This window comes from Rattus norvegicus, chromosome 4, assembly GCF_021556685.1.
Source record: "Rattus norvegicus strain SHRSP/BbbUtx chromosome 4, alternate assembly SHRSP_T2T, whole genome shotgun sequence".
Taxonomy (NCBI): domain Eukaryota; kingdom Metazoa; phylum Chordata; class Mammalia; order Rodentia; family Muridae; genus Rattus; species Rattus norvegicus.
In genome coordinates, this window is record NC_141537.1 from 75,992,018 (window position 1) to 76,011,794 (window position 19,777).

The window sequence follows — 19,777 nt, forward strand, 5'->3', positions numbered from 1 at the left end:
CAACATTTTTAGTCATCAGGGAAATGCAAATCAAAACAACCCTGAGATTCTACCTCACATCAGTCAGAACGGCTAAGATCAAAAACTCTGGTGACAGCAGAAGCTAGGGAGGATGTGGAAAAGAGGAACACTCCTCCAATATTGGTGGGATTATAAACTGGTACAACCACTATGGAAATCAGTCTGCCAGTTCCTCAGAAAATTGGACATAGTACTACCTGAGGACCCAGTTATACCACTCCTGGACATATAGCCAAGAGATGCTGCAACATATAACAATGACACATGCTTTACTATGTTCATAGAAGCCTTATTTATGACAGCCAGAAGATTGAAAGAACCCAGATGTCCTTCAATACTGGAATGAATACAGAAAATGTAGTATATCTACACAACAGAGTGCTACTCAGCTATTAAAGACAATGACTATGCCATTTTGGCAGCTAAGCCTGTTCCCAAGCCATGGTCACTCACTTGGCTCAGAATAAACTATCTCTTCTTTTGAAAAAATAGTAAAAAAAACAATGACTTCATGAAATTCATAGGAAAATGGAGGGAATTAGAAAATATCATCCTGAGTGAGGTAACCCAGTCACAAAAGAACACACATGGTATGCATTCATTGCTAAGTGGATATTAGTTCAAAAGGTCAGAATACCCAAGATACAATCCATTGACCACATGTTACTCAAGAAGAAGGGAGACCAAAATGTGGATGCTTCAGTCCCTCTTAGAAGGGAGAGCAAAATATTTCAGGAAGAAATATGGAGACAAAGTCTGGAGCTGAGACTTAAGAAAAGGCCATCCAGAGACTAACCCACCTGATGAACCATCCCATATACAAACAACCAAACCCAGACACTATTGCAGATGCCAAGAAGCTCTTGCTGACAGGAATCTTATATAGCTGTCTCCTGAGAGGTTCTGCCAGGGCCTGATAAATATATATTCACGGCCAACCATTGGACTGAATACAGCATCCCCAATGCAGGAGTTAGAGGAAAGCACTGATGGAGCTGAAGGGGTTTGCAATCCATCCGAAGAACAACAATGCCAACCAACCAGACTCCCCAGAGCTCCCAGGGACTAAACTACCAACCAAGGAGTACACACATGGAGGCACCCATGGCTCTAGCCACATATGTAGCAGTGGACAGTGTTGCTGGACATCAGTGGGAGGAGTTGCCTTGGTCCTGGGAAAGCTCAATGCCCCTCTGTCGGGGAATGCCAGGGAGGGAAGGTGGGAGTGGGTGGGTAGGTGGAGGAGTACCCTCATACAAGCAGGTGGAGGGAGGATGGAATAATGGCTTTCCGGAGGGAAAACCGAGAAAGGGGGTAACATTTGAAATGTAAATAAATAAAATATTCAATAAAAAAGAAGATCTTAATTGTCCCTTTCTCAAGATGACCTATTAATGACAAGTTTAACAAGTCTTAGAGTCTAAGAAAATATTCTATATCTTGGGAAGAACAGCAAAGGATATGGATAACCAGAGGCTGGTGAATATGGGATTGTATTTATATATTTGTCAGAGGCTGTCATCTTTGAGTGGAAAATTTCTCTGACTTCTCAAAGCACCTCAGAGGGGAGGGTTTCTTCCCAAAGTACAAGTGTGCATCCTCAAAACCCAGTGTCAGGAGCTGAAGAAAGTGTTGTCTTCTGAAATCTAATTTTCCAGTAGCTTCTCAGGCATCACCTCCTTGTTTGGCCAGACCTTTCTGGACTCCTTCTCTCAGAGGTTAGTAGATTCCTTTCCTCCATCTTCTCCTTTCCTCTGAGGAACTCCCTGACCCCCACCAGCCAAAAAGGATCCTGTACTAGCTGCTTCTCATGGCTTGATTTTCTTCCTGAAGTATGAATCAGAGTGGATTTGGAGAAGACCTTGTACCTCTGTCAGCTCATTACATTTTAAGTGAACATTCCTATGCACAGAACTTCAGTTCTTAGAGTAAAAATGTAGGTACTTTCATGAAGGAACAACTTGTTAGATCATAATACCTTGTTAAATTGAATAGATCCCTGTCTTAGCTGCTAAGTAAGTTAATGTTCCTTTGAAAATACCATTTATTTGAAAAACAGTAGGCACACGAGTATTTCCTTTTCTTCACTGAACTTCAATTTCATGAAGATTATTTATTTCATTAAACAAATTTTAAAAAACTTCTGAAATTTTCACAGTTTCTACACAAAGTCCAAATGTCTTTCTAGATAGTGCAAATATTTTTATGGTCTAGTCCAAGTTTAAGACCAAATTAATAGGCCAACATCTTATCTGCTTCGGTACCCTTAGCACTTGCCAAGCTGTTCAGTGTCACTAGAGCACATTCTACCTCTTCATGGTACCTGCCACATGAATTGATTCTTTCCCATCCTAGAGTCCTGTAATGCACCTCTGTCTAATGAACTTGGTCCTGTGCTCTTGAGCACCTACTTTCCCAGCTCCCCATGTTAGAGTTATTGTACTTGTGTCTACAACCTTAGTGAATTCTAACCCAAGGTATTCACATTCATCAGAATTCTCTAGAGACACAGAATTTATCAAATGAATATAGACAGAAATTGTTCTGTCTGCAAAGCTGGATATGTCAGTTGGTCTTTAGCTGGATTCTGAAGAAATAGGCCCACATACTGGTGAAGGAATGGACTTGCTAGCAAGGCAAAAACAAGCAGGGAAAGAGAAAAACTTTCTTCTTCCCTGTCCATGTATTGGCATCCAGCAGCTGGTATGGCCCAAATTAAAGGCATGTCTCTTCCTACCTCACAAACAGGCTAGAAGTGGATCTTCCAATTTCAAATTAAGCAAAACTTCCTTATAAATGTGCCCTCCATTTCTTTCTTTCTTTCTTTTTTATGTGTTCGGGAAATTTTCCCCAGTACCCATTTGTTTGAGACTCTTCCCCACTTTTTGTTCTATTGGTGTGAGTGTATCTGGTTTGATGTGGAAGTCCAACAAGAAGAATATATTAAGCCACAAAATAAATGGTTTTCTGCTGTTTTTCTGGACAACATGTTCATTTGTACCTAAAACGATCTATTACTTTTTATATTTCTCTTTTTTTCTGAATATAGTTTCCCCTCCCACCAAGTTCCCCAGATGCTCCCCACCTCCTCTCCCATTTGGATCTACTCCCTTTCTGTCTCTCACTGGAAAAAAACAGGTTTCTAGGAGATGACAAAATGTAACGAATAAAATCTACTAAGATAAAATAAAAGCCATCATATCAAAGATGGACAAGAGAAGCCAACAGAAAAATAAAAGTTCCTGTAGAGAGTGCACAAGAACCAGAGACTCACTCGTTTACACATTCAGGAGTCCCATAAAACCACTAAACTGAAAACAATCATATATAGGCAGGGGACCTGGTGCAGACCTGTGTAGGCCCTGTGCCTGCTGCTTCATTCTCTGTGAGCTCATATGAGATTTGCTGTGTTGTTTAGGCCCTGTTCTCCTGGTATCCTCAGTCCCCTCTGTGCCCCCCCCAATCTTTCCAGCTCCTCTTTAGCAGGGTTCCCTGAGCTCTGAAAGGAGAGATTTAATGGATACATCCCATTTAGAGCTGTATGTGTTCCAAAGTCTCTCTCTCTCTCTCTCTCTCCTCTCTCTCTCTCTCTCTCTCTCTCTCTCTCTCTCTCTCTCTCTCTCTCTCTCTCTCTCTCTCTCCCTCCCTCCCTCCCTTCTCCCTCTTTCTCTCTAGGCTATCTAGCCTTGTTCATCCAAGCACTATCCAGTATGAGGTTCTATGTCACGGAATGGGCCTTAAGTCAAATTGAGCATCAATTGGTTACTCGAACAAAGCTTGTGTTGCCATTGCCCTAGCATATTTTTCAGGCAGGAGAGATTGTAGATCAAAGATTTGCTGTTTGGGTTGGTGTTTACTCTCTACTTTTGCTAGTGTTCAGTGTACATGTCCATGCCATAGACACTAGAACATGTGGGTGAAGGTTTTATTTAGGTAACAACTCATCCTCTCCATGTTCTATGAGTTTTGAAGGAATTGTGTTCAGCAATGGGGTCTTACTATCAGTTTGTGGAGAGCAACCTGTCTTGGCAGCAGCCTGGGTTATTTAAGGATTTTCATGGGACCGCTTTAACTAACAACTCAGTTGGAGAAATCCAGTACAGCAGTGAAAGTTTTATTTCGTGACAGGAGATGAACGCTTAGGGGCTCTGTCACCCTCATTATTTGGAGACTTCATTAGGAGACTTCACATTCAAATATTTGCTCTAGGTTTCCATCCTACCCCTCAAATGCTCTTCAATTCTAGCTGTCTCTCCCCTCATGTCCTCCCACAATCTCATCTTCCCTTCCCCTTCCCATCTGACCCTCCGATTCTTGCCTATCCAGCTCCAGTCAACCCCTAAAATCTATCCTATTCCCCATCCTAGGGAGATCTGTGTGTGTCCCTAGTCCCTTTCCCTATGCCTAACCTCTCTGGGTCTATGAATTGTACTGGGTTATCATTGATTTAAGGGCTAATATCCAGATTAAAGTAAGCACACACCATATTTATCTTTCTGCACCTGGGATGCTTGAGAGCGGTGTAGGTGGCTCTTGAGGTAGATGGATTCCCATCTTTCTGAGGAACAGCCATGCTGATTTCCACAGGGGCTGTACAAGTATTTATTCCCACCAACAATGGAGGAGTGTTCACTTCGGTCCACATCGTCACCAGCGTGAGCTGTCACTTGTGTTATGGATCTTATTCGCTCTGACAGGGTTAAGATGGAGTCTCAAGTTGTCTTGATTTGCATTTCCCGGAGAGTTAAGGATGCTGAACATTTCTTTACGTGTTTCTCCGCCATTCGAGAATCTTCTTTTTAGATCTCTCCGTTTAGATCTGTACCCTACTCTATTTGTTTGGGTGTTTGTTTGTTGATATCTAGTTTATTGTGTTCTTTACATATTTCAGGAATTATTCCCTTGTCAAATGCAGAGCTAGTGAAAAATATTTTCCCATTCTATAGGCTGCCACTTTGAATGAGTTGTACCTTTCCAATTTGTATACCTTTGATCTCTTTCACTTGTCTTATTACTTTAGCTATGACTTCAAGTCCTATATTGAATAGGTACAGCATGGGAAAGCTTGTCTTATTCCTGACTTTAGTGAAATTGCTTTTAGTTTCTCCCCATTTAATTTGATGTTGGCTAGAAGCTTGCTGTAATCTGCCTTTATTCTTTTTATGCATGTTCATTGTGTTTCTAGTCTCTCCATGAATTTTTTTTATGAGTGTTGTGTTTTTGTCAAAGGTCTTTTCTTAATCTCATGAAATGACCATATGTGTATGTATAGGGTTTTTTTCTTTGTTTAGGTAGTAGATTACATTTATTGATTTTGCATATTGAACTACCCCTGCATCTCTGGGATATCACATACTTGATCATGGTGAAGATTCCCTTTGATGTCTTCTTGGATTCGGTTTGTAAGGGTTTCTTTTGGCATGTATGTTCTTAAAGGAAATGGGTCTGTAATGTTCTTTCTTTCTTGGGTCTTGTGTGATTTGAGCAGCAGACTAACTGTAGCCTCAGAGAATGAACTGAGCAATGTTTCTTCTGTTTCTACTCTGTGAAAAAGTTTGAGGAATATTGGTGTTAATTGTTCTTTGAACGTCTGGTAGAATTCTGCACTAAACCATCTGGCCCTCAGCTTTTCGGCTGTTTTCTTTTCTTCCTTTCTTTCTTTCTTTCTCTCTCTCTTTCTTTCTTTCTTTCTTTTTTCTTTCTTTCTTTTAGATAATTACCCATTTCTTTTATCTTCCAATTTAATAGAGTACACAGAGTACAGGTTTTTAAAGTACTTTCTTATAGTTCCCTGGTTTTCCTCAGTGTCTATTGTTATGTCCTCCTTTCATTTCTAATCATGTTAAATTGGATATTCTCTCTCCATCTTGTAGTTAATTTGAATAAAGGTTTATCAATCTTATTGATTTTCCCAAAGGACCAACTCCTTCTTTATTGATTTTTTATATTGTTTCTATTTTGTAGATTTCATCCCTTAGTTTGGTTATTTCTTGCCATCTACCCTTCTTGGGTGTAATTTTTGACTTCTGATATCTGTTAGTTCAAGCACTTCTCTGTTCAGTTTTTGTCTAGATCACTTGTTACTTGGTGAGAACACAGTATTGAAGTTTCCCACTATCAGTGTGTGAGAATCAATATGTGATTTAAGCTGTGTAGTACTGTTTCTTTTACAAACTTGGTTGCTCTTGTCTTTAGGGAATAGATGTTAAAAATTGTGTGTGTGTGTGTGTGTGTGTGTGTGTGTGTGTGTGTGTCTGTGTGTGTCTGTGTGTGTTTTCCTTCCTTTGATTTTGGTAGTCTGGCATTATTTATCCCCTGTTGTAGTGGCAATTCCTGGTTGTCAACTTGACTATCTGGAATAAACTAAACTCCAGAATTGGCAGGCTCTCCTGTCATCCTGATCTTGAGGCTGAGAAATACAAGTTTCTGACCTGGATCTTGGCATGGAGATCTTGAGGCATAATGGCTATGAATCCCAGGAGACTAAGGCTAGGAGATCTCTGAGTTTAAGGTCGTCTGGGAGAAAGCAAGTCCCAGATCCAGGTGTGGTGGTACACATCTTTCATCTTGGACACACATTCTGCTGGAGACCCACATAAGGACATTGGAAGAAGGAAGATTCTCTCTCTTGTTACCTGCTTGCTTTGTGAGACTAAGAAACTGCTAGATCCTTAGACTTCCATTCACAGCTGCTGCTGACCATTGTTGGGGAATTGGACTATAGACTGTAAGTTATCAACAAATTCCCTTACTATATACAGACTACCCATAAGTTCAGGTAGTCTAGAGAACCCTGACCAATACACCTTTGTTTTCCTGGGTGTAGTTGAACTCCTTAGGTTGGGGTTTCCCTTCTAGCACCCTCTGTAGGGCTGAATTTGTAAAAAAAATATTGCTTAAATTTGGTTTTAACATGGAATATCTCTTTTTATCCATCTATGGTCATTGGGAGTTTTGCTGGGTATAAAACTCTTGCCTGGGCATCTTTGGTCTCTTACAGTCTGTAGCACATGTGTCCAGGACCTTCTGGCTTCTATGAGTATCCATTGAGAAGTCAGGTGTAATTTTAATAGGTCTACCATTATATGTTACATAGTCTTTCTCCCTTACAGCTTTTAATTTCTTTGTTCTGTATGCTTAGTGTTTTGGTTATTATGTGATGATGGGGCTTTCTTATATGATGCAATCTATTTGGTATTCTATATCCTTCTTGTACCTCATTAGGCATTTCCTTCTTTAGGTTAGAAATTGTATTTCTATGATTTTGTTGAAAGTATTTTCTGGACCTTTGTGTTAGGATTTGTTTACTCTATTCCTACTATTTTTATGTTTGTCTTTTTCAGTCTCATAGATTTCTTGGATGTTTTCTGTCAGGAGCTTTTTTAGATTTAATATTTTCTTTGACTGTACCTTCAATGCCAAAGATTCTCTCTTCCATCTCCTGTATTCTGTAGTTCCTATTCAAATTCTTAAATTGTTCATTCCCAGAATTCCTTCAGTTTGGGTTTCTTCATCACTTCCATTTCAATTTTCAGGTCTTGAACAGTTTTAGTCATTTTCTTCCACTATGTTTTCCAGGATGTCTTTAAAGTGTTTATTTATTTCCTCTTTAAGGAACTCTATCATATTCACACAGGTGGTTTTAAGGTCTTTTTCTTGTGCTTCATCTATGTTGGGATACTCAGGGACTGCTGTGGTCAGATAGCTGGACTCTAGAGAAGATGAGAAATGCTGGCTGTTGGATTATATTTTTAGACTGACATCTCGGCTTCTGGAATTAGGATGATTATAGCTCTAGGTGCTGGTTTCTGATTTTGTCATTGCTTGGTGTGTTTTGTTTCTTGGTTTCAGTTTCCTCTTTGAACTTTCAGAGTATGATAACTGTGCGTTTTCCTTAGTGAACTGAATATATCTCAGAGCTTTATTACTGACATGTGCCAACTAGGCACATGATTTGCATAAAAATTAAAATACTTTAATATGTATGTAGATAGCCCAAAACCATGTAAGTGCATTTGAAATGTGAGACAATATTAGATGCCCTATCTAAATGTATTTTCCTTAGGTCATTGAAATGGGAAACTTAAAAACATATTTGTAATGCCTGTCTTTCTGGAGTCTGACAGACTCAGATACTTGTATAAACCTGAAACAGAAGGCAGACAAGGGTTCTGCTGATCCATAAAGTAGCTGAGCGTGCTGTAGTCTTCTCTTCTGTTTTGCTTTCCTTCCAGATGAAGGGATGGGTTTTAATATCACTCCTTCTTTAAAAGGGGAATAAGAATACCCTTGGCAGGGAATAGAGAGGCAAAGATTAAAACAGACACAGAAGGAACACCCATTCAGAGCCTGCCCCACATGTGGCCCATACATATACAGCCACCCAATTAGACAAGATGGATGAAGCAAAGAAGTGCAGGCCTACAGGAGCCGGATGTAGATCGCTCCTGAGAGACACGGCCAGAATACAGCAAACACAGAGGCGAATGCCAGCAGCAAACCACTGAACTGAGAATAGGACCCCCGTTGAAGGAATCAGAGAAAGAACTGGAAGAGCTTGAAGGGGCTCGAGACCCCTTATGAACAACAATGCCAAGCAACCAGAGCTTCCAGGGACTAAGCCACTACCTAAAGACTATACATGGACTGACCGTGGACTCTGACCTCATAGGTAGCAATGAATATCCTAGTAATAGCACCAGTGGATGGGGAAGCCCTGGGTCCTGCTAAGACTGAACCCCCAGTGAACTAGATTGTTGGGGGGAGGGTGGCAATGGGGGGAGGGTGGGGTGGGGAACACCCATAAGGAAGGGGAGGAGGGAGGGGGATGTTTGCCCGGAAACCAGGAAAGGGAATAACACTCGAAATGTATATAAGAAATACTCAAGTTAATAAAAAAAAATATGAGAGATGGGGCTTGGGGAAAAGTATGGGTGGAATGGGGTTTGTAGGGGTGGATAGAACATTATACCCGGAGATGTCAGCTGATTTAAAGGCTCAAGGTAATTGTCCCCCTGCAACCATAAAACCCACATAGCCAACATGGTGTTGTAATGTCTGATTTTTGACTCCTTGAGATAACAATACCTAGGGGTGGAAGCAGGAGTGTTGAAATACAATACTAACACAGGAAAGCTGGTCAGCCGCAAATATATGATATGGATATCTAACACAGACAAAGACTCGATTAAATAGTTCCTAGTTTATTTTATAATCTTTAAAATTAAAATAAAATCATCATTTTGTACTCCTTATAAATCTCTTACCATTTCCTTCTCCCACACCCTCTTGATCCTTATCTATTCAAAATGCATAAATGTATCCTACAATTTGCTGAATCTGTTCATTGATGCTTACATATGTATGTTTCCAGGTCTGAACACTAGGTATTGGAAAGCCAGTTAGGGGGCTCAACAGTGGGGACAATTAATTCTCTCTTAGAAGTGCTTAGTAGCTTATAGTTCTTTGTCTCAGGATAAGTTCCCTTTAAGTTTTCCCAACCCACACTAACATGTCCGATGGTATTGTCCTTATTTAGGTCTCCTTTAAGCAACCATATTATCTATGTCCTTTCTAGGAAACACCCACCTTGTGGTTATTAGGATATGGAGAATGTAGTAGTCAGTAATTACTGTTTTAGTAAAATGTTAGTAGTAGTTTCTGTCATAATATCCATGACCTCAGTAGCCATGAGTAATTAGCTAGGGTTCCAGTAACAGACAGGATTTCCCTCATGTTGAGCAAACCATAATTTAAAATCAATGACAAACATTTTTCACCAGATATGATTGCCACTGTTGGCCCCTTTGGGGAACCCTAACATGTTGGTCACTTAGTGGTTAATAGGCATCACAAATGATTGTTTCCCTCCCTTGGCAGCTTCTATGGAACCTGCCAGAATTATGAAAGCTAGTCCTCATGGAGGAATTTTAGTGTCACATCTAGCCCAAATTCTCTGAATTCTATGGCCCACATGCTTGGTATCTTCAGCCTTGCCTTCAATTTCTAAGAAGTGACTAAAGGAAGTGTCATTAATCTATATTTTTGGAGTATCTCTTGGAACCCCATGACCAGCAACTCAAAAGGAGATTTCTCATACCAGGGTCCTTGTGTTTGAGGATCTAGCTTGGAGACTTTTGGTTTCAGGATACATCCTGTCTCCTTTGGGGGCTTGGTTCATACTGATTATTCAGGGATAAGGTTTGGTCCCTGACTCCTGAAGTTGAGAATGTGTCATAGGCTGCTCTGGGTTCATGTTCTGACTGGGCTGCTTTCCTATCAGGCTTTGTCCTGAAGTTCTCACACTTAGGTTTTGTCCAGGCTCCTTTGATTTCAGAATTTAGCCAGGGCTACTTTTGTTAGGTTGCAGCCCATACTGGAAAATCCACATATGTAGTGGCAGAACCCTCATGTGCACACCCCTAAGGCTCACCGGTGGAGCCTATCACCATTTTTCAATCCCCAAATTAATCCATCAACAGTCAGAAAACAATATAAAAATGAATGTGATAAGAGCTTTGAGTAAGATGACCCAAGCATTTTTAGGATTCATTCGCCCTTCACATCCCTGAAAAGTCTGTTCTGTTTCTAACTCTGTGATATTAATTGCTAATGCTCTTTCCTCTGATGCTGGCCCAAATACACTGTATTCAGATTCTGCAAGTCCCTGTCCAGAAATGGGAGCAGCCAGATAACTGAAGTTTGGACATCCTTAGAATATTTCCTCAAAATCTATAGAAATGCCAGTGAAATATGTGATCATTGACCTTTCTTTTCATGTTGTCTGATGAACTCATATCTCTAAATGGAAAGGACATATGGGAAATGAAGTTAATCAGACCTGGATGGGAAAGAAAAGTCCTGTGACCATGGATACCCAAGGACGAGATATTTACCAGTCCATGAAAAAGCCTTAGGATTATGTCCACAGCAGAAACCCTACACAAATGCACTGGGGCACTGTGAACAATATACATTGACAAAGACCAAGAGAATGGGACACAAAGAATCTGCCGTCCAAACTTCCCAATATCAGTGGTAAGTCCAGAGCTGCAAGACATTGACCTCTAATCCATCTATTTGAAGGAACATAGCACATTTTGCTGTTCACTAGGTGAGGGCTCCTGCTTACTTGGGCCCTTTCTTTAGTCTCCTTAGGAGACTCCAACTAAAGGCAAAGACACAAACCATGGACAGAGGTACACTCGCTTCAGGATGAGGTGTGAGCCTACAGATGTGTGCCCTGCACATGGAGACAGCAGCTGAGAAAGAGATGTGCTAGTGCTAGCCACCCACACTTGCTGTTGTAACCATCACGACCTGTTTTAAGAAATTCAATTGAGGATTGAAAACCATCATTCAGAAATGCAAGAGCCAAAATATACAATTCAGGAAAAGACATGATAGCAGATGAACATTATATTTATTGAAAACTATATACACAATGCTGGAGTACGAAATGCCTGCTAAAGTATAATGTAAAACTACAAGGTCTTGGTGTATTCCTTGCTTCCTTATAGTGAAAGTTGTCAACAATTATAAAGAGAGTGGGAGTAACACACACCCTTGAATTTAAGCTGGACATTGGGTATTCTGTGGTCAGGAAGCTGCCAGGATCCCTCTGATGTCACTCTATGGTCTTTGCCATTATTGCACCAGGACCTCTTGTGGTTATGCCCAACCATCCTAGAGTAGTGGGTATGGCCTAGGCATAAATAGTCATGGTATCAGTTGAAATTAAGACCTTGAATTAGACTACTTCATGGTATACTAACCACAGTGTTGTTTCATTTTAGTCTTGACCTGGCCACACTTATTTGTTTGGTCTTTGAGTGAGGGTAAATACAAGATAATTTCAATATTACATTTGGGCCCAAACTTCATCAGGTTCAAAGTCTGGCCTTGACACATTTTTTTTTATATGGACTGATGGTGTTCAGGGTCAGGGTTTGGATTGGAAATAATCTTTTGGCCCAGACCCTGTTCTTTGAAGAACTAGCCTACATCAATATTCCCTTCTTGCTTAGGGCCCAGGCTTCTTGAAGGTAAGAGATAAGCCTAGGTCCACACATCTTATAAATTGGACCTGAGCCTCTTGTGGATTAAGGAGAGGCCCAGGCTATATCTCTTCTAATTTTGGCCCAGGCCTCTTCAGGGCTAGGGGTTAGCCCAAGCACACAAATCTAATTGTTTTGGGGCCAAGCATCCTCAGGATCAGAGACTATCCCAGGCTCATATTTCTGCTTTGGTTTTGGCCTCTTCAAGGATTAGGGATAGACCCAGGCCCATTTTTTTCTGTCCCAGGCCACTTTAGGGTAGGGATTGACCCAAACCCATATTTCTTTTTCTTTGTGCTCAGGACTCTTCAGGGATTAGGCATAGGCCCAGGCCCATATTTCATCTTCTTTGGGCCTGGGCCCCTTCAAGGGTTAGAGATAGGCCCAGGCCCACATCATTACTTTTGGGCCCAGGCCATTTAAGTGCCAGGAATTGGCCCAGGTCCATATTTCTCCTTCTTTGGGCCCAGGCCTCATCAAAGGTTAGGGATAGGCCCAGGCCCACATCACTTCTTTGGGGCCCAGGCCTCTTCAGGGTCAAGGATAGGCCCAGGCCCACATCACTTTTTTAGGCCCAGGCCCACATCACTTTTTTGGGCCCAGGCACACATCACTTTTTTGGGCCCAGGCCTCTTCAGGGTCAGGGATTGGCCCAGGCCCACATCACTTTTTTTGGGCCCAGGCCTCTTCAGGGTCAGGGATTGGCCCAGGCCCATATTTCTTCTTCTTTGGGCCCAGGCCTCTTCAAGGGTTAGGGACAGACCCAGGCCCACATCACTTCTTTTGGGCCCAGGCCTCTTCAGGGTCAGGGATTGGCCCAGGCCCACATCACTTCTTTTGGGCCCAGGCCTCTTCAGGGTCAGGGAGTGGCCCAGGCCCATATTTCTTCTTCTTTGGGCCCAGGCCTCTTCACAGGTTAGGTTAGGCCCAGGTCCATATCACTTCTTTTGGCCCCAGGCGTCTTCAGGGTCAGGGATTGGCCCAGGTCCATATTTCTTCTTCTTTGGGCCCAGGCCTCTTCAAGGGTTAGGGATAGGCCCAGGCCCACATCACTTCTTTTGGGCCCAGGCCTCTTCAGGGTCAGGGATTGACCCAGGCCCATATTTCTTCTTCTTTGGGCCCAGACCTCTTCAAGGGTTAAGGATAGGCCCAGGCCCACATCACTTCTTTTGGGCCCAGGCCTATTCACAGTCAGGGATTGGCCCAGGCCCATATTTCTTCTTCTTTGGGTCCAGGCCTCTTCAAGGGTTAGGGAGGCCCAGGCCCCCATCAATTCTTTATGGCCCAGGCCTGTTAGCAACAGGGATTGGCCTAGGCCCATATTTCCTCTTCTTTGGGCCCAGGCCTCTTCAAGGGTTAGGGACAGACCCAGGCCCACATCACTTCTTTGGGGCCCAGGCCTCTTCAGGGTCAAGGATAGGCCCAGGCCCACATCACTTTTTTGGGCCCAGGCCTCTTCAGGGTCAGGGATTGGCCCAGGCCCACATCACTTTTTTTGGGCCCAGGCCTCTTCAGGGTCAGGGATTGGCCCAGGCCCATATTTCTTCTTCTTTGGGCCCAGGCCTTTTCAAGGGTAAGGGATAGGCCCAGGCCCACATCACTTCTTTTGGGCCCAGGCCTATTCACAGTCAGGGATTGGCCGAGGCCCATATTTCCTCTTCTTTGGGCCCAGGCCTCTTCAAGGGTTAGGGACAGACCCAGGCCCACATCACTTCTTTTGGGCCCAGGCCTCTTCAGGGTCAGGGATTGGCCCAGGCCCACATCACTTCTTTTGGGCCCAGGCCTCTTCAGGGTCAGGGATTGGCCCAGGCCCCTATTTCTTCTTCTTTGGGCCCAGGCCTCTTCACAGGTTAGGTTAGGCCCAGGCCCATATCACTTCTTTTGGCCCCAGGCGTCTTCAGGGTCAGGGATTGGCCCAGGCCCATATTTCTTCTTCTTTGGGCCCAGGCCTCTTCAAGGGTTAGGGATAGGCCCAGGCCCACATCACTTCTTTTGGGCCCAGGCCTCTTCAGGGTCAGGGATTGACCCAGGCCCATATTTCTTCTTCTTTGGGCCCAGACCTCTTCAAGGGTTAAGGATAGGCCCAGGCCCACATCACTTCTTTTGGGCCCAGGCCTATTCACAGTCAGGGATTGGCCCAGGCCCATATTTCTTCTTCTTTGGGTCCAGGCCTCTTCAAGGGTTAGGGAGGCCCAGGCCCCCATCAATTCTTTATGGCCCAGGCCTGTTAGCAACAGGGATTGGCCTAGGCCCATATTTCCTCTTCTTTGGGCCCAGGCCTCTTCAAGGGTTAGGGACAGACCCAGGCCCACATCACTTCTTTGGGGCCCAGGCCTCTTCAGGGTCAAGGATAGGCCCAGGCCCACATCACTTTTTTGGGCCCAGGCCTCTTCAGGGTCAGGGATTGGCCCAGGCCCACATCACTTTTTTTGGGCCCAGGCCTCTTCAGGGTCAGGGATTGGCCCAGGCCCATATTTCTTCTTCTTTGGGCCCAGGCCTTTTCAAGGGTAAGGGATAGGCCCAGGCCCACATCACTTCTTTTGGGCCCAGGCCTATTCACAGTCAGGGATTGGCCGAGGCCCATATTTCCTCTTCTTTGGGCCCAGGCCTCTTCAAGGGTTAGGGACAGACCCAGGCCCACATCACTTCTTTTGGGCCCAGGCCTCTTCAGGGTCAGGGATTGGCCCAGGCCCACATCACTTCTTTTGGGCCCAGGCCTCTTCAGGGTCAGGGATTGGCCCAGGCCCATATTTCTTCTTCTTTGGGCCCAGGCCTCTTCACAGGTTAGGTTAGGCCCAGGCCCATATCACTTCTTTTGGCCCCAGGCGTCTTCAGGGTCAGGGATTGGCCCAGGTCCATATTTCTTCTTCTTTGGGCCCAGGCCTCTTCAAGGGTTAGGGATAGGCCCAGGCCCACATCACTTCTTTTGGGCCCAGGCCTATTCACAGTCAGGGATTGGCCCAGGCCCATATTTCTTCTTCTTTGGGTCCAGGCCTCTTCAAGGGTTAGGGAGGCCCAGGCCCCCATCAATTCTTTATGGCCCAGGCCTGTTAGCAACAGGGATTGGCCTAGGCCCATATTTCTTCTTCTTTGGGCCCAGGCCTCTTCAATGGTTAGGCATAGGCCCAGGCCCATATCAGTTCTTCCTTTGGGTCTGGGCCTCTTCATGGTCAGGTACTGACCCAAGCCTACATCTCTACTTGTTTTGGACCTGGACTCCTTCAAGATCATGGTTTGTCAAGGATACATACTATTTTCGGTTTGTTTTCTGGGCCTCTTATATTTCAGGGCCACCTATCTAGGTCCAGAAATTTTCAGGTTCAAGTTATCTAATTTTTTGGGGGATTGAAGTACAACATACTTTTGAGTCCATATTTGTCCAAAACCACTATGTTGTTAGCCATGATCTATTGCCAATATTCCTGGGAAAAAAGAAAAAGATATTTATAGAAGAAAATATTTAATGTCCTTGTCTGGCATCTCGAATGTTCTCTCAACATCATTGACCTGTCCTCTGGGTACCATGTTCAGACATTGACACACTGAGCTCACAATCCACATGAAACAAATTATACAGTATATAAATACAAAGATAAAGAAGCTGGCTGGGAAAACTCTTTCCTGTTATGTAGCTGTCTGTGCCTGTGGTAAAGAGGACCCATGAACACATGTGAAAAGATTGTTGCTTCTAAGTTAGGAGAAGCAAGGCCCCATGATGCATTTCCTTCCTTCTGGCATGAGAGCACATGGTGGAACATCACAAGAAGTTAGGAGGAAGTATAGTGGTTAGTCCTCAAATATCTTGCCAAGGCATTGGAGACCGTGCAGATCATCACAAGGCCTCTTTTTCTTATTTAGGATGTGTCCTCTGTGTGTGTGTCATCCATGGTCATGTTCTGTGAGGATATTCCCCTAGTCCTTGCTATAACATTCTTCTCAAGATTGTATCTGTCTTGACCATCCAAAACCCTTTGTTCCCCCTTTCACAAAAAACTTCCTCCATGTAAAATACTGTTGTGAGATTGGGTCTTTCCCCAAAGATTTTCTGTGCTGACTTACCTGAAAGGGACCCCTGGCACCTTCTCCTATAATAGACTCTGCAGCCCTCAGAACTAGGACACACCCATAGCCAGGACAGTGACCCACTATGTGAGGTCACAAAGGCCAAGCCTCACTCAGTTTAGAAAAGCTCAAAGGCTGTCCAGGCTGTAATAGGATCTCCCATGAAGCATTTCATGAAGTTTCACTCCCTGACCTCATGGTAGTCAATGACTTTTGAGAATGTCATGAAAGAAACAGCTGACATGATTGAGTCTCTACACACACACACACACACACACACACACACACACACACATACAGATTCATTCCCAAATACATTAACACCCATCTTATAAATATAAATATGAAAATTAGATGAAGAGAGAATGGCATATCAAGGTCTATAGTCATTAAAGGAAGGGTCTAGGGGTTCGGGATTTAGCTCAGTGGTAGAGCGCTTGCCTAGGAAGCCCAAGGCCCTGGGTTCGGTCCCCAGCTCCAAAAAAAAAAAAGAATAAAGGAAGGGTCTATCAGCTGAATATCTGAATATCAAGATTATTTCCAGGAAGAGTCATGTCTAGAGAAGCCACTGAGAAGGTCCTGGTAAAGCTCTTCCTATGTACCTGTGTAGCATATGCTCCCTGAAAGGATGACATGGGTGGAGGATGATATAAGTTATTGATCATTTATAGGCTTGAGTTTTGTGTCTTAAGAACGGGTGCTAACTTGACAGTTTCTCCAGAGGCCTCTCTTCCTGGCGTGGGTATAGTGTCTTCTCTCTGAGTCTATATATAGCATACCAGTCGGCAGGTACCCTTGTTTCACTGCTGTTTTGGCTACTTAACAAAACTCCTGTCATGTTAGATAAGAAACACCTCAGGAAATACACTGAGCCCTTATAACTGGGATTCAGGTCCTTGTTCCTGATCTTTCCTGCATGCCTATAAACCTGAAGGAACATGCATTCCCATATATACACTCCCAGAGCATGCATACTAGCATACAATTTAAATATGATTATGCCTTTACCATGGCAATGGGCTATTAGATGAGGTAACAGAGGCCTGATCACACTTCTCTCCAGGTTCTTCCTATGTGCCTAGGTGAGAAACGATTGTGCTTTCCCTCTTAAATAAAGCCCAAACATAAAATTACCCTGTCTCATTTAACAGTGTGTATATTTGTAGAAGACGTTATGTGCCATCATCCAGAGTCATCCTCATGTACTTTCCCAATATGGATGTGGACCTGCAGACATGAGCACACACATGAGCACACATACAACACACACAGAAAGAGAAAACATAAAAGTACAGAATGGGAGGGGAATGTGCTGTCATGGTGTTTCCTGTGATAGTGACATTAATGTTTGTTCCATATTGTTGCACCTCTGAGTTCAAATGAGAAGATTGCTACTGCCAAGGACTGAAGTCCTCAGGGAAGATCAGACACTAGTACCAGGGATGTTTGCCCCCTTCCCTGGACAAGCTATGACTGATGGTCAAAAGTGGGCATGGCAACAGCACTGCTTCCTCCTTCCTGTCCTGGTCCAGATATATGTATGTGGCTTTTGTCCAAAGCCTCGATCCCTGGTGAGTGAGGGGTTCCTCTCCCTGAAGTCTTGAGTAGCCAGTCCCACTGCCTTGAGACTTCTGACCTGTTTCTACCTCTCTTAGGATATGCTGTCCTCAGTCAGAAACACCTCAAGTCCCCTCTATTTCTCAGTTTCCCACATTTAAGACCCCAATGAGGAAATGCCTCACACTGAGTGCGTTACTCACGTGATAAATTTCAGGAAGTGCCCATTCCACGAAAACAGCCCTAACATGGGCAGACACATGTGCTCACTGTGAATGCCAGCCCTCTTTACTGGACTCTGAGTTGTCCTCAGCCTAAAAACTCTACTGTTACTAGGGCGGGGCTTTACCCTGTGAGGTCACAGAGGTCTCACCTCACTGCTCTCTGAGAATCACAAGGGACATCCAGGCCTCAGTCATCTTCCAGCTTGGTCCATCCTATTTTCTACAAAACTGAGTCAAGCATCCTTGCAAACACTTTGTGGAAGTGGCTGCAAGTGTTTCTCAGAGGTGCCTCCCTGGGAATCACCTACAAGCATCTCCTGTCAGCAAACACTCCCATCTTCCCAACATTACCTTTATCCTGAGAGGGTATGATCTACCCCATCTGCAGACACTAAACCCTGGCATGATTGCTGATAACAGGAAGTGCTTGCTGACAAGAAGAATTTTTTTATTAGATATATTTCTTTACTTACATTTCAAATGTTATTCCCTTTCCCGGTTTCCTGTTTATAAGCCTCCAATTCCCTCCCCCTCTCCCACACAGGTATTCCCCCCCATCTGTCCCCCTTACTGCCCCTCCATATTCCCCTGTCCTGGGTGTCCAACTTTGGCAGGACCAAGGGCTTCCCCTTCCACTGGTGCCCCAACAAGGCTATTCTCTGCTACATATACAGTTGGAGCCCTGGGTCAGTCCATGTATAGTCTTTCGGTAGTGGTTTAGTCCCTGGGAGCTCTAGTTGGTTGGCATTGTTTTTATCAGGTTGAAAGCTCCTTCAACTCTTTCAATACTACTTCTAATTTTCCCCAAGGGGTCCTGTTCTCAGTTCAGTGCTTTGCTGCTAGCATTGACCTCTGTATTGGACATTCTCTGGATGTGTCTCTCAGTAGAGATCTATATCCAGTCCCTTTCAGCATGCATTTTTTAGCCTCATCAATCTTATCTAGTTTTGGTGGCTGTGTGTATGTATGTATATATATATATATATATATATATATATATATATATATATATATATATATATGGGCTACATCTGGGGCAGGCTCTGAATGGCCATTCCTTCAGTTCAATTTAGTTAGTTACAGAAGGAGTCAAGTTGATAACCAAGAATAGTCATCACAGTATTCGTTTGCATCTGTCTATTCCTCTGGAGTGAGACTTGTTGGTGTGCATGAACATCAATATATACTGCCTTTGATAAGGAGCCAGAATATTCTATCACAACCCCACCTCCTGCCTCTACTTTCTTTTTAAATTTTGTAATTATATTTATGTACAGAAAACTTAGTGTACATTTAACCCAGTTTAATGGCGAGTTCTTTAGCCTTTGCCTTTTCTAGCTTTGCAATGTGAGCCACAGACTTAGGACCCAGGACGTTGCCTCCCCAGTGGCAGCCAATCTCGTCATATCTGTCATTATAAAGCTTCCTCCAGCTTAGCCAGAGCATCCTTGTCTTCTGAGTTAGCCTGTGTGAAGGCAACAGCGGTGGATATCTTCCTGTGGACCAGGCACCCTAGCCTGGCTTTTCCCTTGATGATGTAGTAGGACACCCCCATACCATCAGCTGAGCCTTCTTGTTCTCCACCAAGGTGGTGACTATATTGACCCCTGATCGGAGGACAGGTGGTCTCTTAGTTGGGACGTCCCCTTTGCCAGCAGCTTTCTTCCCAGCATGGGCCAGCAGCCTTTGCTTCTTCTCCTGCTTTGTCTCTGGCCTGTACTTGTGGGCGAGCTTAAGCAGCTGAGTAGCTGTTTGCTTATCCAGGGCCTGGGTAAACTGATTTATAGCAGGAGATACTTTGAGCCGCTTATAGAGGATGGCTCTTTGCTGCTGCAACCTGATGTAGCGAGGCCATTT

The 19,777-nt window shown here is 43.7% G+C and overlaps 1 protein-coding gene and 1 long non-coding RNA gene across 3 annotated transcripts in view; one reads left to right on the top strand and one right to left on the bottom strand.

Moving 5' to 3' along the window:
- The window catches only part of Cntnap2 (contactin associated protein 2), a 2,247,664-nt gene that overhangs the window by 1,084,448 nt on the left and 1,143,439 nt on the right, over positions 1-19,777 (top strand).
- Positions 11,425-18,012, bottom strand: LOC103692120 (uncharacterized). The gene is made up of 2 exons (XR_015686530.1): positions 17,900-18,012; positions 11,425-15,499 (listed from the first exon to the last, which is right to left on the bottom strand). It is a non-coding gene; the product is annotated as an uncharacterized LOC103692120 (long non-coding RNA).